The following is a 6,164-nucleotide window of genomic DNA, read 5'->3' as shown; positions in this document are numbered from 1 at the left end:
ACCTGGTGCAGGTCCTGGGAGAGGACCAGACCAATGCATCTTTAATGAATCACACCATTAATCTGCCGCTAATCAATCGAAGGGCTTCATTAAATTTGAACAATTCATCTTTATGTGGACCTTCTCCTTTGAGAGCGTCTGCAGGCTCGCGGAGACGCACCTTTTGTTTCAGCGCTTCAGCCTCGGCTGCAGAGGCAGAAGGAAGGAAACGTGTCTCTTTAACCGAAATCTCCCAACGCTCATCCTCCTACGAACAACGGCAGCAACAACAAAACAAAACTTCTGACGGGCCGCACGGACACACAGACCGATTTGTGGCTCGCCGGAGGACAGCGGCGCCCTTCAGGATGAGGAGAGGAAGGCGTGGGCTCCATTTACAGTTTGAGTCAATTCAAAGATCAATGCAGACGCAGTCACAAGACTTCAGAGAGGAGCTGCATTGTTGCGGTCGAGCCTTTCTCTCACATGAGACGGGACTTTGTTGGCCGCATTTGTTTCTCATTTTCCTCGGCTCGGCTGATCCGCTGCGGTCAGGAGTCTGATCCGCCAAGATGGTTTAGTTTAAATTTCAAGAGCATAAAAATCTTATTATGAGATGTGGATGAATACTGGAACAACATGTTGTACAAGCACGCAGGAGTGAGAGAGATTATACAGCATCAAAGTTCATTTTAAGATTTAAAGATAATGTCGAGGAAGATTCACATCTGCTGCATTTTCAGGACCTAAAAAAGGAGGAATTTATAGTTTCAGGATACATGCATAGTGACACCCAAAGAACCGTTTGACACATTTTACATAATGAATAATAAAAAAAGACCTCAGAATGTTCCAGCATTAAACAACTCACACATAACTGGATAAAAACAGTGAAATATCAGCATAAACATGTGTTCTGAGAGGAAAGTGGTTAATAATCATTGGGTTCAAATGTGGCTCATATCGTGGTGAAAAACTGAAAAGACAAATTAACAGCAACATTCTGTTTTCCTACCCTGAACCATCCCTTAGTTATGCTGCTATAGACGTAGACTGCTGGGGGGTTCCCATGATGCACTGTTTCTTTCTCTTTTTGCTCTGTATGCACCACTCTGCATTTAATCATTAGTGATCGATCTCTGCTCCCCTCCACAGCATGTCTTTTTCCTGGTTCTCTCCTTCAGCCCCAACCAGTCCCAGCAGAAGACTGCCCCTCCCTGAGCCTGGTTCTGCTGGAGGTTTCTTCCTGTTAAAAGGGAGTTTTTCCTTCCCACTGTAGCCAAGTGCTTGCTCACAGGGGGTCGTTTTGACCGTTGGGGTTTTTACGTAATTATTGTATGGCCTTGCCTTACAATATAAAGCACCTTGGGGCAACTGTTTGTTGTGATTTGGCGCTATATAAATTGATTGACTATTGATTGACTTCATGTTGCACAATATTTCAATCTGCAAAATCTGTGTATCTCTAAAGTGAAATACTGCATTAATATGATGACATATCATATGGAGGTCTTGTGTTCTTATGCAACACATTTTGTGATCATTCAAACTGACCCGTCACAAAGTGTGAAATGATGCGATGTGATTGGTCGGGTGTCAGACTTCCGAACCAAAAGGCCTTTGGTTCAAATCATAATCACAGTCAGTATTGTGCCTTTTTTTCTACTTCAGGTTTAAAATGCATATATGATAATAATTCATTCACTTTCTATACCTGCTTACGTCAATCAAGGGTCAGGAGGAGTCTGGAGCGTATGCCAGCAGACATTGGGTGAGAGGCAGGGGACACCCTGGACAGGATGCCAGTCTGTTGCCGGGACCACATACAGACAATTTAAAGTTCCTAATCTGCATGTCTTTGAGACAAGGAGGAAGCCGGAGGAACTCCCCCAGACATGGGGAGAACATGCAAACTCCACACAGAAAGGACTGGGAGGGAAGCGATCCCACAACCTCCTCACTGTGAGGCAACAGAGTGCTAACCACTAATCTGCCATAACCATAAATAATGATGAATAATATGGAACCAGAGGAAGTGTTTTAGATTGTCATATATGGATAGAAAACAAAAGGAAAGGTTCGTAGCCTCATAATCACGTGACCGAGATCCAGGGTTAGGTAGGATTACTTTGAAATGTAATCCAAAAGTAATCAGATTACAAGTAATCCAAATGTATGTACATACATACATGTAATCCACATGTATTCTTTCAAAGTAATCCTACCCAACCTTGCCGAGATCGACCAATCAGAAGCATTATCTATGAGTGGAATTGTGTATTATCAATACGGGTAAGTACAGACAGCCACCACTAAAATTTAAAGCAAGGATAAGATAAAAGTTGTTAATGTAAATCTTTAAAAATTAGAGTATTTAATAAACTCATGAACAGGGAATCAGCTTAATGTTACCTGATGAACACAACAAAGCACGATTAGTTTTTAAATTAGTTCAATAAGCTGAATTCCAAGCCAGCGATTTACCAGCTCACAAGCACGTCTGCTGCTTTCATAATAAATTAACAACTGAGCTATTTGAATGGGATTAGTTTCAATTATTAACACGGTTTCTCAGTGACTTTAATCCTGTTTAATGCGTCAGTTCAGTTATTTCCTACAGATCCAGTGTCGGTAAGGATTTCAGTGATTTTTACGTTCTATAGAACTTGAAGAATTTACTTTAGGTTATACTAATCCTGCGCAAATACACCTTTGTAAATATTTTTGACATATCCTATGGAAAAGGAGTTTTCCACAGTTTATCTCAAACATGAAAAATTTCAGAGGCTTTGGAAAAGCCAAAGTATGTACCTACTTGAAGACCAATAAATGGATCTGCCCCCCCCCCCCCCCCCCCCCCCCCCTTGGATAAACTGGTCTCTCAAAAACAATTAAAGCTATCATCTTGTAACTCACCAAATCAGCAAGGCATATAACAAAGACAAAATCATTCACAGGTTGTTAACTTTGATGCACCATGTCAGTCCAAAAAGCAGATTTGTTGTGCCTTATCCCATCATCGTGTCTGCCACCTGCTGGATGGTTTGTGGAAGCTGCACAGATGAGCAGGTGCAGTTGTCAGTGAGAGAGAGCGACTGTTTCTGCAGAGAAGTGATGTTCAGAGAAGTTCATTTTTGATTGTTTCGCAGTAGTTACTTTCTAAAAGTCAAATAACAGTCAAACCGCTGCACAACCCAGTGGAAAAGATCTTGTATGAATTTAGCCGTGATGCAGAAAGAAAGCAGAAGAAATGGTCAAGAGGAACACGCAGCGAATGAAGTCCGTGAGAGAGAGAGCGCGTGACAGCGTGCCACACAGAAAAGAACTGTTATTGTCTCCTGGATTAAAAGAAGTCGCTCACACAACCCTGCAGGAAGGATCTGTGTGTCATGTTTTGACCCTGGCTCGGCCCTGATCTTTGATTTTCTGTTTTTACCACATTAGTCATTCTTTAGCCACATGCTGAGTTCTGTTCTAGTTTAGTCGCTGCCTTTTATTTTTTTTGTGGTTCTTTCATTCTGCCTTTCATTCTTGTCCTCTGTCTATTGATGTCTATTGTCCTTGTGTTATACGGAGCTGCTGAACAGGCGAAACAAATTTCAGATCCATGATCTGACAGTAAAGTTCATATCTATCTATCTATCTATCTATCTATCTATCTATCTATCTATCTATCTATCTATCTATCTATCTATCTATCTATCTATCTATCTATCTATCTATCTATCTATCTATCTATCTATCTATCTATCTATCTATCTATCTATCTATCTATCTATCTATCTATCTATCTGTTGTACTTTTGCCACATTGTAGTGCCGTCCTAGTTTGTCTTAACCTTCCATTTTCTGTTGATCTTGTTTCAGTTACATTTGGTCGCTGGTTTTGATTCTTTGTGGTTTGTCTTACTGCACTCTCTTGCTTCCTGTCTTCACTCTTCTTTGATTCATTCGACCACGCCCCCTTTCCTGAACTCTCTACACCTGTGTCTAGTTTTCCCTGATTGCCACCAGTATATTTAAACTCTGTCTCATGTTCTCTACCAGTTCATTGTGCTTCCTGCTGTGTGTGTTTGCTCTCATTCCAGCCGTTTCCTGTTTGCCTTAGTTCTGTAGCCTCTCTGTTTATGAACCCTGCTTGTTTTTGGACCACACCTCTGCCTCTTGGTTGTCTGTACCTCACCCCGTGTGATTGACTTCCTGAGTGTTCACCTCCTTCTGTGCCAGGCCTCCTCAGATCCTGGCACTGCGTGAATGCAACTGAAGAAGGCGCTTCTTCTTTTTCTCTCTGGCTCTCTCAACATACTTATGTTTGTGAAGTCACACGTAGCTTGAAATGAGCTTGTCAGTTTCCTTTACTTCTAAAGCCGAGGCTGAAGTAACCAGAAACATCTGTTCTGACCCAGTGCGATTACTGCTCGATAACAAACGTCTTCCGCTGAAGACATAAACAAAGTATAAATAATCACACGTCTGTCTTTCATTTGATGATGACGTGATGCAGAAGGGGGACGTTTCTAGATGTTGGGAATATTCTGACACTAAAATCAACCAGTCCAGGAGTTCTACCTGGTTCCTGTAGACTTCAACAACTGCTGTGTTTTTGTTTCAGGTGTGTGTGTGTGTGTGTGTGTGTGTGTGTGTGTGTGTGTGTGTGTGTGTGTGTGTGTGTGTGTGTGTGTGTGCATCAGTGATAAATGGTCCAGTTGGCTTTAATGGAGTGCGGTCCAACTGCACCAAACTGCGCAAACCCAATTAGTGGCATTGATCCGGTGAGCAGCGGAACAATGGGTGGAACCACTTGTGAGGTTTAGTCCCCACCTTCAGACACTGGGCTGAGTGGACATGATGGATAGAGAACACAGAGGAAACGACAAACTCATTGTTGATGAAAAGAAAAGGGAAGGAGGACTGGGTTTGCTTTTGTTTGCAAAGTTGCTTGTGTTCACGTCAGCCGACGTCCAAACGTAAAGAAGAACGTCTCCGGTGACTTTAGCAGCTTAACGATGACGTGGTTTTGTTTTTTTTTCCTGACCCAAGTCGATGCCACTTTGTCGTCACGCTGCAGACTGTTGTGGTCTCTTTTGAACGTGTTCAATCCCTCACAGATGTGGTCTTCACTATAAAGTCTTGATGTCTCTCACCGCCTTTAAACCCGTGTAATGGCACCAAGATGTCCCCGCAGACACGACTCGCATATCAAATAAAAGTCCTGCTTTGCTCCAAACGTTTTTGAACTTTAAACAAATGTGTATTCGATGTTTCCGACAGCAAAAACCGCTGCACAGACACAAGAATGCAGAACACTCGCGCAAAGTGAGAAACATGCAGGTCGGTCCAGATATGTTTGGACGGTTTTATTCTTGGGATTTTCTTAAAGTTACAGTGTGTATGATTTTGGGCACTTATTAAAAGAAATGGAACCATCTGTTTATTAGTGTATAAATTACCAGCAAGAATGATTTCTTGTGTTTTCATGAACATAGAATGAGTCCTTCATATGTACGAGGGAGCGCCCCCTCACCGAAGTCACCATGGTGCTGATACAGTAGCCCAAATTGGACATATTTACTCTGTTCTTTACATTTTGCAGTGTTTGAAAAACAAAATAAGAAGAGGAATCGAAGTTCATGACCATAGGTGTTGACAGGAGAGTAAACCGACTGGTAATTTGAGTCTGTCATTCTGGCTCAGGTCTTTCTTCACCATGATGGTCAAGTAGAGTGTCTGCTGAATCTCTGGCGCTCAACCATCCATCTGTAAATCTCACACTCATGAACAAGACCCCAATATACTTAAACTTTTTTGGAAAATGGTGCAGATAAAAAGTGTGATACACCCATGGGGCTTCATCTGGCTCAGCCTGAAGGAACAACAATGGTGTCACCTCCATCTGAGTTCTCTGTCTGCAGAGAGAACAGAGGTCTGGTGTGCTGTCCTACTGTCAGTTCATGGGGGCAAAGGTCCTATTTTTTGTTGTCTTTCACTACCAGATTAGCTCCATGAAGGAGGAAATGTTTTCATTACCATCTGATGGCAGTGTGGACCACATGTTGGTGACGGGGCTCTGTATGTGAGCGGCTCCTCTGTGTGTCTGAGAATTCAATTTAATTAAGTCACAACAAAGTGGCCCCAAGGAGCTTCACAGCTTCTCAAGCGAGCACACGGGTAACGGTGGGAAGTGGG

The sequence above is a fragment of the Thalassophryne amazonica genome, chromosome 20, assembly GCF_902500255.1.
Source record: "Thalassophryne amazonica chromosome 20, fThaAma1.1, whole genome shotgun sequence".
In the NCBI taxonomy this organism is placed as follows: domain Eukaryota; kingdom Metazoa; phylum Chordata; class Actinopteri; order Batrachoidiformes; family Batrachoididae; genus Thalassophryne; species Thalassophryne amazonica.
The sequence above is the reverse complement of the archived record's forward strand: the minus strand, read 5'-3'. Positions refer to the sequence as shown.